Source organism: Pleuronectes platessa, chromosome 14 (genome assembly GCF_947347685.1).
Source record: "Pleuronectes platessa chromosome 14, fPlePla1.1, whole genome shotgun sequence".
In the NCBI taxonomy this organism is placed as follows: Eukaryota; Metazoa; Chordata; class Actinopteri; order Pleuronectiformes; family Pleuronectidae; genus Pleuronectes; species Pleuronectes platessa.
The window spans coordinates 9,253,025-9,265,091 of record NC_070639.1 but is presented as its reverse complement, the minus strand read 5'-3'; the positions used below and the strand labels follow the sequence as shown (position 1 = coordinate 9,265,091).

Sequence of the window (12,067 nt, the reverse complement as noted above, 5' to 3'; positions counted from 1 at the left end):
TTTTACAAAATTATGACTAATGATGCCCTAATATTCTCCTTATGGGGATGTACCTGAATATATACCTATTGCTATTTTTGTTGTTATTTTTTTGAGACCTTGCCGATATGTATACACATTCCTTTAAAAATACATACCCTTTGATGTTAAATTATTACTAATACCCAATGACCGGTATCTGTATCAGTGCTGCAGAATGCATGTTGGGTTTGAAGTCTGGAGATGCAGAAGCGTGTCCATCTCTCTTGGTGATTGTTGAGAAATGTCTGTGGTATGTGTACTCGCCTTGATCTGTTCTGCTCATTAAGTAAGACTTACTGATACAATGAAAAGGGCAACAACCTTTGCCAACTGACTGTTGAACAAGCAAGGTAGTTTGCAATACATACGTAACCATTAGGCCAACACTAGCGTAACTCACACTTAACATCCAAACCAGTTTTCCTTTTAGTAGCTCAAAGAAGGATATTCACATGAGAAGCCAAGGGGACAGAGATACAAAATCAAAGTCAGAAAAGTTTTTGCGGATCCTAATCGCTTTCTCTTAAAATCATATTACACATTTATCAATCTTTCCTGCTAGCAAATGTTTTCTTATGTAAGTGGGTCGAGTAAAGGGGAATAATTCAAACAAGACGTCCATTGACAAAGACAACTGGTCAAACTCAGACGTTGTCACCAGCTTTATGGGCGCTCAGATGGCCAAATGTATTTGCTATTTAAAGAATGTGGGCGCTGGGATGGGAAAATGACAACTGCGTAGGACTGAAACTAGCAAAGAGCACTTGACACCTTTGTGTAGGCTGCAAAATAGAAATGGTTAAGAACCCAATATCCCTAAGTATAAATGTTTCATGTGTAGAAGCAATTGTACAAAAGTATGCAGCATTCACACACTATGGAACAGAGGAAGAGAAGTCAAATCAACTCACTTCAACTCATCAGGATGTCACCTCATTACAGAAAATTAAGAAAAGGAATTTGATTAGTCAGAACTGCTCCTCATTGAGCTTTCAACAACTGGGTGGCTGTTGTAAAATGAATAAATAGGTAGTTATTTAGCTGTAAGTTTATTAAGAAGTTGGGGATTAGCTCATGTGGAAACACAGGAACAGTTCCCTGAAACACTCTTCTTCCCAGTATAACACAAACCACTCTTGACTCTACAGCGGCTTGAGCGTAACCTTCTACGTTGTACCTTCTGCTCAGTCGTTCTTCTCTCTGCTCCTCTCCTGGCTATGGACCTGAATTATTCTCTTTGATCAGATGCTACCCTGAGGCTCCCACGAGAGGGCACATGCAGCCAGAGCAATGCAGAAAGACTGGTGCAACACAATGCAGACCTGTTGAACGCCTTCAAACGTCCCCTGTTCAAATGTGCAGAATTTTATTCCGGCCATTTACTTGATGTCAAGTAAGTTGAGTGGACAGTCACAGTAAATATATCAACAGTCTGTGCAGTTAAATCGAATCGGGTGTATCATTTCCCAATAAAGGGTATAACAATGCAGATATAACAGTTTATATCTGGACTCTAACTAAAAAATATTAATTACATTCATTATTATTTATGTTCAGCTTTTTCCTCACACCTCTGAGGAGCTTGATCAAAGCTACGTGTGCACACTCACACCATGGTATCATCCCAATAGAATGTAAATGAGTTAATGTAACTCAAGGAGAAATCAGTATCCTGAAGGGAGAAATTTACATGCACATCTTATAAACTCCCAGTTGCAGAGATATATTTTTAAAGCAAACTGAAAAAAGTGGAAATTAATCAAATACTTCCGAGGAAGACCAAACATTTTCTGCAACATTGGTCCCTGTTATTTATTTCCAGTAATGAGTGTTATTTTCCATGAGTGACTGAAGAAACATTCTAAATTTATCCAGGTTTTCCAAGACACATGGGAACTCTCTCCAAGGAGCCCCAGCAGGGAGTTGTTACTGGTGCGCTGCTTGTCTTTCTTGCACATGTTTGTTTGTCTGTGTTATACAACCTCATGTTGACGTCAAATCCGTTGGGGGACCAGAGCAGTATGTTGAAAATGGAAAGGATAAGTAAATCCTACATCTCTTTCTCTTAAATTCATGGATGACAAACAGGTTAGCTGGGAGCCAAGTTTCAACCTAAGCTAACAAAGGCACTGCATTCAATCACGTTCTGTTTGCACTCACGCACTGTATCAGAATTGGCCTTGTCTCTGGAGAGTCTCTGGAGAAGACACTGACCTTGTAATGACATTCTCCCAGTAGAGAAAAGTTATGGGAATGAGAACAGGAAACAACCACCCAAAGAGAGGAGAAGCAGATCCTTACGCTAATTAACTTTCTAACTTTCCACGCTCCTCTGTTCACCTTTTCTTGTGAGCATATTTTTTAATGAGGACAAGTTTGTTCACTTGATAATCTAAGAGACCGAAAATGTATCAAGGAACAAGACACAGATAACCTGGTTTTGTACAAAACAACAAAAAAAATGCCTACCAGCATCTCTCTAAGGATCTTTACTACCTTATATCAATATCAACAATGGCCCCTAAATACCCATAGGTCAGGCTCTAGTTTAAGCTATAAGTTAGCCCATCCGTCCAGGCTCTTCCGCCTATCCGAGATCAGGTCACACTGGCAGAAGGCTGAGCAGGATGTCCTTTCCCCAGCCTCTCTTTACAAGCTTCTCCAGGGGATCCCGAGGCGTTCCCAGGCCAGATGGGATATGTATGGGATGGGATATGTCCCTTCAGCGAGTTCATGCTCTACCCTTGGTCTCATCCTATTCAGGCTTATCCAAAGGGCCTCTTCCGAGCTCCCTCCAGATGTCCGAACCCCTTGTCCTATCTCTAAGGCGGAGCCATGCAGGCACGCAATGGAGAAAGCTACTTTCTGCTGCTAATTCTTTTGGTTACTACCGAGAGACAAAAGATGAGTCGTGACCAAGACCAACTGTTAAATCAAAACCTTTGACTTTCAGCTCAGCTCCTTCTGTACCACAATGGTCTGGTACCACATTGCTGCTGATGCCGCACGAACCTGCCTGTCCGTCTCCCACTCCATCTTTCACACATTCAAGAACAAGTCCCCAATATTCTTCAAATCTTTCCTTTGGTGCGGATACTCATCCACCCCGGAGAGAGCAATCCACAATTTTCCGGCAGAGAACCATGGCCTCAGAGGTGCCGATCCTCTCGGCCGCTTCACATTTGGCCTAAAACCACCAAGCGTGTTTAATTTAAACATGGTTAATATTAATTTAGCCTCTGGTGTTAACACAAGGCATTTAACATCCAAACTAAATGTCCCCGGTGGTGGACAGAAGAAACCATTATCAAGACATCTCTAAATCATATGAACAACTTTGGTTTGGGCCAAAAAAGGTTGCACTTGAACCGTTTAAATATAGAATTCCCTTCTACTTATTATCATTTTCTACATCACAGGATCACAGGTTGACATTTTAAGATTCACCTGAATGCTGCTGGTGATTCGGTGTGACCTCACCACAGCATTGCCTTTCTGCATCATTGACGTGCATCATGATATCACTCCTTCCACTGAACTGCTGCCACATGAAACAGTGAAGCACCACACTCGGCAAGTATTTGCCAGCAGGCCCCCACGTACTGCTGAGGGAGAAGGAGGCCATAATAAAACAACTGTGGCTCCGCTGAGGCAAAACAGCAGAGAGCGTAAACAGATGTCTTGCAGCAAGTGTATATGACTGTGGGAGAGAGAGAGAGCAGGAAATAAAGACTCCACAGGCCAAATATTGTGTATGTGTGCAGTCTTGAATTCTCAGGAGGGTCCTGTGGCACTCGGAGCCATACATCTCATAAATAACGCAGGATTTCCTCTGGCTTCAGCCATGTGTGCCCGTGTGTGTGTGTGTGTGTGTGTGTGTGAGAGAATGAGAGCGCAAGAGAGACAGGGTGCAAATGGATAATTAGAAGGGGGCCTATCATGTTGCTCCATTCAGCAACTGACTCAACTCCAATGCACGCAACACCAGCAGGTTTCAGGACAAATTAGCTTAAGAAATTATGTCCTTTCAGCCGATCTCATGAAAATTACATTAGCTGCTTATTTCACTTGATTTTCCTTAAAATATTTAGAGGAGAAAAATCCAACTTGAGCTGCTGTTTTCCGACCATTAATCTGTCCTCGTGCAAAATTCATGAGCTGTGAATTATCATCAATGATTAGCCACTCACTTGTCCAGATGGTAGGTGCGGCTGATTTTGACTGAACTTCACAGAGGCTTGTCACATGACTATATGAACAGTTAGAGTAGCTCTTTCTTTTGATGACTGCTGCCAGATTAAGTTGTGATATGATATGAGAGCTCAGGAAAAGACATTTAGGATTTAAAATAATACAAAGACTATTTACAGGGACTACAACAGATGTAACTAAATTATTTCACAGGTCAATGATATTTAGTAGCAGCAAAATCAGCCCGGTGTTAAGACGTGTGAAAACCCAATTTGAGAAATAAAACTGAAAGATAATAGAAAAACCAGAATCACAAAAGATACAATTCATGCAAATTGTAGAACGGCCCTTAATTTTTCCGTGGATCATGTCACTTGACAGTCTCATCAATATTTTACAACAAGACAATCAGCTAAGGACTTTGTAAATGAATCACAGCTGCAGATTGAGGCCAATAAAATGCAGCGGAGTGTTCAGACAGAAAACAACCCTGAGTTAACGCAAATGTGAGCCCCCTCCTGCATGTGCCATCATTTTGCTTGTTAACACTGACGCAAACAAGCCAACACAATGTTGCCCCGGTGTGTGATTTGAGATTAGCACGATGGAGTTCCACAATCAGAGACCTGGCGGGTAACACAACACTGTCGTGGTCTGTCCCTGTTGTACCAACGGTCCCTTTTACACAGATATTGCTCTGCCACTGTCACTACCTCCGCTGCCGGATTAACACTGGAACAACAATGTCCCTCTTTCTGTGTTTGTAACTTATATTCAGTGGAGCGAGGCAGAAGGAAGATACAACATTCTCAGTGTAAACAGGCTTTTAAAAGAGTCTAATGAAATATGATCAACAGGGTCTGTTTTTTGTGATTTTCCTTCATTTTCAAAGTGGTGAAAAATGCTGCACAAGTCCCTACTTTACTGTAATAAAAGATGATGTGGTAATAATTGTCACAATGATCACAAGTTAAACAGTTGTGTTTTTCGTATGTCAGTCTGACAGCAGCCTTACACAGTTAGTCACGCTCCTGGAGCAGAATCACATCAGAGAAGCTGAGTACTTGTTGATAGATGTCAGGAAGCCTGGCTGTTCACATGTCATCTTTCTGATTCAGATATGTAGCCAGTAGCTGTTCTCTGTTGTGTCTTGTCTTGCTCGTTATGTAATTTTGTCCACATTGTTTATCTGCTGCATCATGGAAGCAGCGGAGCTGGTGGCAGGTTTTCACTAGTTAAATTCCACGCGTACGATCCCTCCCATAATGCATGTTCTAGCAAAAAGTCTATTAATAAGCCTTGAGAAGTTGTTAGCTACTTTAGGAGTTATGCAGCATTTTCCCTGAACCACAATCTCAAATGTTATTGTCAACATTTTTATTAGAAACATTTTCTGATTTCTTAATTTTCTATTCAAGGTTAAAGAGATTGTTCACCAAAAGAATTCACGCATTATCTATACTTGCCGCTATGTCGATGGAGGTGTGGGTGAGGTGTTTGGGTCCACAACACGCTTCAGGAGTTTCAGGGGAAAACAGAGTGGTGCCAAATCAAATCCAATTTAAGTAAATGGCAACCACGTAAAAAAATGTAAAAAATAAAATGCCTCTTTACTGCTCCTGTGGTGTAATCCACGAGTCTGTTAGCCCCGACATTCAAATTAAACTCGAAACGGTTTCATTTACACATTACACTAGCCAAGTGGCTATTGTGCAGGGGAAATAAGAAAATTTAAGAAATTAATTATTTTGCTGGGTTTTCTTAAGATCTAAGACAATAGAATATGTTTTATTATGCAGGGAACATGGATTGTGCCGGTTGAAGGTTTTCAGAGGAATACAGTGAAAACAGTGTATGTGCTCTTCACATAAAGTGAGCAGTATGTTGAGAGATTAAGTCATTCGCTCAAAAGAGAAAACTCTTAACGAATGCAAATCATGAAAGCTGTGATGGAGCGTCCACAGGAATTGGTAGAGATTGTTCCGAGGCTGGACCTCTGAGGCATTGATGTAACGTGGGCTGTGATGGTCTTAAGCCTCAGTTATACTGCATAGCGGCATTCACTGACAGCTGCAGACAGCAGGGACGTGTGGTTGTTTGTATTATACTCCACTTGGAGGACTGGTTCCTCACATGTACAGTAGATTGCGGTCTATATATTGAGCATGTGCAAAACCAATTCAAAACATAAAAAGCAACATTGTCGTCCGTTATCTTTCTAATCTTTGAATTGTCGAGGTGAGGACTGAGTCGGACCTCCTCACACAACCGCTCTTCAAATTCAGCTTCCGTTTTTTAAATTTTTTTTAGCTCATGCATAGTTGGGGCCAGTGACACAACAAATTGGTAGTTTTGAAAAAAGCCTCTTGCAGACAAACCCCTCGTTGACACAGTTTACACCACGCAGGCCTTCGTGGACCCTCGCGTCCTCGCTGGTGCGTAAAGCTGACGGGGAACTTGGAACGCGGATCATTCTGTGAAATACAGATAAGCACATCTCTAGTGCTCCGGGCGAGATACTCAATGTTTGTGTACATACTGACATTTTGTGCATCAGTAAAGCCAAAGGGGAAAACGTCCACTTAATTAAATCAATTAGAGCATGAAGGGCCTGTCAAACTCTCTGCAGAAATCACCATGATGGAACCAACTCACCCACAGCTCAACTCTCCTCATGAGTCAGAGCATCTGCTGATGTACGAGCTGCAGCCCTCTCTCCAATCAGCAACTTTTACGATTTTACATTCAAAGACTGCATATCTTGTTATTAACATATTCTCTTACTATAGCTATTATTTTTGACCAACTAAAACAATGCACCAATGCTAATGCAACACTGACCTTATCAAACAAAGTGGCCAAATCATCAGAACGTCACCCATCCACAGTATCACTCACATTGGTGTGGTTACTAGTTAATCGCTGCATTTTGAATCAGAATGTAGTGGTTATCTTTCGTTGTTTATCCAGAAACTCTTCCTGAAACAGATATTTAGTCTCTAGTAGCAGCTCAGTGCAATTGTTCAGGTGTAAATCTGGTCACAATGCTGTACACCACATGTAAAAGTATGCATAACAAATTGATCTTTATTTTATCAACATGTTAAATTGTATCAATAAGGTGAAAATACATCACAAATAACAGTAGTCAGTATTCGCAGTTTCAATATCAGAAAAGATGACGGGCGAGAAAAGGTCATTGTATTATTTTTCTTTGTCATACAAAAATGTATTGGCATTCGTCTTAATTGAAACGCTGAGGCAGGTGAATATATGAGTTTGGAATCTATTTTCAGATTTTCTCTGTTTACGCAGCATCGTTTCAGGTCTATTACTTTATTTCTGTGTGTGTGTTGCTGTGTGTGTTCGGTGTGTGTGTGTGTGTGTGTGTGTGTGTGTGTGTGTGTGTGTGTGTGTGTGTGTGTGTGTGTGTGTAGAGATCCCAAAGATCCTCAGATTATGTACTACTTGTACACTCTGCTGAGAAGTGTTGGGTTTCACCCCTCACTCCGTTTCTCTTAATGGTCCAAAGTAGCAACTTTCTGCTACGCAACATGAACCCAATACACACTAGGACAGTGTGGGGGAGCTGCACATCCTTGATTACAATTTAATGAGCAGTTTTCAGCCTATTTATAAATTTATGGACCTGTTTGTCTTTGGAAGGAGGAATCGAATTTACAATCTCCACAGTGAAGTACCTGAAGACCTCAGGAAGGCTGACTGGAATCTTATCTTTTATATCGTCCCATGAATTCAGAAATATCGACAGTCGTGAGGAAACTCACAGCTGACTGCCACTCCTTCGGTTATTAAATGAAGTTAGCTTTTACATCAACCTTCTTGTTTCCTACACCATCATATTTCATACTCTGGACATCTGCTCTGTCTGTAATACCCTCTTGTGCTATCTCAGGCCTTTACAAAACCACGTACCATCCACAGACGAGTACTCAGCTGTGGTTATAGGGCTGTGACGGCAGCCGCATTACCACAATACCACGGGGGGAGGTAGAGTGTGTGTGTGTGTGTGTGTGTGTGTGTGTGCGTGTGTGTGTGTGTGCGTGTGTTGCCAAGGCTGGTTAGCTCTAGCCTAGGGACAATCCATGAAATTATCATTAGTGTTAATAATCAGAGTTGATGATCACAACTATGGCCACTGTGAGCAGTGAAGCCCTGAGGAATAAGGCTAAGCATGTTTGCCGCAGTCCTGCATAAAGTAAAAAGCAGCAAGACTGTTTAATGGTACCATCAACAAGCCAATGCTAGGCTAGGTAAGCTAGAGCGTAATACCAGCGGCATCCTTACTCGGTTCAAAGCCAGGAGGTGGTTGGAGAGGAAACAAGGGTTTCCCCTACGTGCATTTAGCAGCAGCGCTACTTGTTTCAATCTGGCCATCGATTGCATCTCCGTTGTCAAACCAGCCGCCTCCAACTTTGTGGAGTGCGTCAGTATATAGGCATGAAACGGCCCAGAGCAGCTGAGGAGGGCAACTTTCATTTCTCCCACTCCCTAAAGACAAGTGCTACATTATCAGAGACCTTCGTGAAAAAAGGATATGAAATCTTTGCGATCTCCAAACACAAACAATACAAATGTAATGAATTATGAGTCCGATTTTGCGTGAGGGTAAGCAAGTGACTGCTTCCGGTATTAAGAATAAAAGGTTTCGAGGGGGTTAATAAGTTGCATTATTATCGCAGTCAGAAACAAATCCAAACCGTCACGGCTTTTGCTGTGGCTTTGTTGACAGAGTGACTGTAAAGCTGAGATACTGTAACACTTTGCTGTGGCCAGCTCTACTTGCTCCCAGTTCGCTCCCAGTTCCCTCCCTCTGTCTCTCTCCCTCCCTTCCCAGTCTTCCCCTCAGCGTCCCAGAGAGGGATTAGGCCTGGAGCCCAGTGGTGACACAGCGACACGGAGGCCAACAGACAGTTAGTTCAGTTGTTGGCCACTCAAGCTGGGTGGCAGAGAAGTGATATGACGACAGAGGTCAAAACAGAGAGGCGGATAATTGAAGGAAGGAGATGCCCGTAACTGACAACTCATACCTGAACTAATGATAAGAGGAAGAAAACAAAGTACTCAGGTGTAAAATTACAGACAACGGCGGAAGATGTTTTATAAATAGATTTTGGAAACTAAGAGTCTGCAGTCATTCAACAGGCTCTGTGAGGCTGTACTTACATAAGCCGACATCAGCAAGCAAACATGCTCACGATAACAATGATGTTAAACGCCATGTTTGCCAGAGCCACCATCTTACTTCAGGATGTTGACATGGTAACATATGCAAAGTACAGCTGAGGTTGATGGGATTTGGAACATGGTTCATTAGCTTTTTACTGAATCTCAATCTGTATCCAAATTTTCAAGTTGGGACCAACCAATGTGGAGTCTTAGTGGCCAATGCTGAAGATGATAGTAAGAGTACAAAAAATTCAATACCGATATATTGTTTTTTAAATTGCCATGATTTTCCAGGAAAAAGGGCTTGAGGCTTGATATTTTACAGTTTAACCACAAATCTATTTAAATAAGTATAACTAAATTGAAAAAAGCTGAACAACCAGCCATGTATTACTTGGATCAAGAAAATAATATTAATTTGATTTTATGTGGCTTTGGGATTTTTGCATGCACAATCCAAACTTGTTGCATGACAGGTGACAGAATCGGATGGCTCACAGAACAACATGTAATAATCGGCTGAAGCTGCGAGTCCTCAAGTTCTTACTTTAACGGCCTGCTTCAACGATAATAAATCCTCCCCTCTAGTCCTTGGGTTAGTTATTGCGTGTTCATAAAAGTCGTCATTCTTTCTATTGCACAATCCAACCTCATGTTGAGGTCTATGAATCAGACAATAGCGAGTACCTATCCCACATCACTGTTTAATCATTAAGCTGTGTCTCTCACTGTGTGAAAGAGACTTTTTTTTTTTTTTTTTTTTTTTTTTTTTTTTAAAAATGGAGCTTGTATTTGGACTTCACCACCAATGGGATTCTATTCAGGACTATTTCTCTTTTGCTGCTTTCAGACATCCACTGACCTCCCGAGATTATCTTGATGCAAGATAAAAAAAAAGGTTTCTGAAATACAGGCCCGGCAGTCTCTTAGCGCACTTGCTTTCCACATACAGGTCTGTCATGCTGAGCGAACCTTGTCCCACACTCTGTTACCATGGCTCCCTTACCAGAGGGTGTGTCTGCAGCATAGGTGTGCCGTGGAAGTGTGCCTTCAAGTAACCTCGATCGCTGAGGGAGATCTGAGCAACACAATGCCACTTTTCTACGATACCATCTACCAACTTTGGATCTGTGTACGTTTGTTGAGTGGGTGCGACCTCCTTTGAGAAAGTGTGTAACAATCAGGCCCAGCAAGTCCAAGTCCACACTTTGGCATCACTTCCTGGAGCAGTCATGTCTCCCATCTTTAAACACATGCCTTGGACACTTAACCCAAAAGGATTTTAATTCCCAACGTGTGGCTGCAGGGGGCACTATACATGGTACATGGAGTTGCTTTAAAACCAGAAAAACACATGCATGGAACTCCCTTTCTGTTCTCGGTATATAAACATCCTTATTTTTAGAACAATCCGCGTATTACAACATCAGACAAGCATGACAAACCAATGCCTATGTGATGAGAGGTATATACGGTGCAGTTACCATGAGCAGCCACTAGGAGCATTGACAACCTCTGCTGCATGTGGCACCAGTCGCCAATCTGTGGTGTTTCGGGCAAATGTGGTTCATTGTGCGAGCCACTGCGTTTAAAACAGACGCTTTAACGTACGACACTCACTCTGTTACTGACAACGCGAGTGAATATGATTCATAAAACAAATAGGCGAAGACGAGAAACGTAGAAAAACTCCAGAAAACAGAGGAGATGTGTTGGAAATCAGAGTCAGAGCTGAGCTCACGGGCCTTTCTGAAGAGCTGCTGGAGAAATGTTGCTTAAACAGATGAGTGGACACATTTGAACTACGCGTTTTAGTTCGGAGAGTTAGTAAATAAACCACGCAGATTTGGTGTTTTATTCCCGCGGAGATCGAACTCAACGTTAACCGGGCGCAGTGTTTTTAGTTATCAAACCGCATCTGAGCGGACAAAGAGGCAGCGTCACGTCCACAAAGTGACACGAGTGACACGCGATTCCTATCGCAACTTTCCCCGGTGCTAGCGGAGTCATTACGATGCGTAAATAACACTTTAAACTGAAAGGACGCCAAAACAACCCAGCGCTCCAACTTAACCCAGTGGATGTTGCGGTCTTACCTTAGTGTTCACTCCGGAGAGAAAACCGCGACAACACGCAGAGAAAGGGAAAAGCGGCGTTCGAACTGCGCCCAAGTGGAGCCACGCAAATGACGTTTAAATCCTCACGTGCTCTGGTCCGGACGTGTTTATGTTCTGTGGAATCGGGAGCTGGACGCGAGGTCGACCTGTGCTCGATTGTTTTTCTGTCGCAGCCTCACATCCTCCACCTCAATCACTGCTAACAAGGTGGACGTGAGGAGCACAGCACTTCCTGTCGTGGCTGTCAAAATAAAACATCACATTTCAGTTAGCGCAGGAGTTTATAACTCAGCCAAATGCCCAACAGACAATTCATGAAATAACATTTAAATTCACTAGATACAGATGTTTTTTTATTTGGATCAGCACCAAATTGCACACACTCAGTCTTCTAACCATGCCTGTTTTTTTTTTATAAATCAAAATCCATGTATTACTCTGTGAGAAATCAATGAAAATTCATGGATTCACCTTGTGATCCTGACCCGTACCACATCCTTTCCATTTTGTGGAAATCCCTCCAGTAGTTTTTATATAATCCTGCTAAC

The 12,067-nt window shown here is 42.2% G+C and overlaps 1 protein-coding gene across 1 annotated transcript in view; it reads right to left on the bottom strand.

Moving 5' to 3' along the window:
* The window catches only part of nck2a (NCK adaptor protein 2a), a 31,441-nt gene extending 19,709 nt beyond the window's left edge, over window positions 1-11,732 (bottom strand). The window contains exon 1 of the mRNA XM_053439848.1: window positions 11,499-11,732. The gene's annotated coding sequence lies outside the window, so the exon portion shown is untranslated. The remainder of the gene's footprint in view (window positions 1-11,498) is intronic.
* Between the last annotated feature and the right edge of the window lie 335 nt (window positions 11,733-12,067).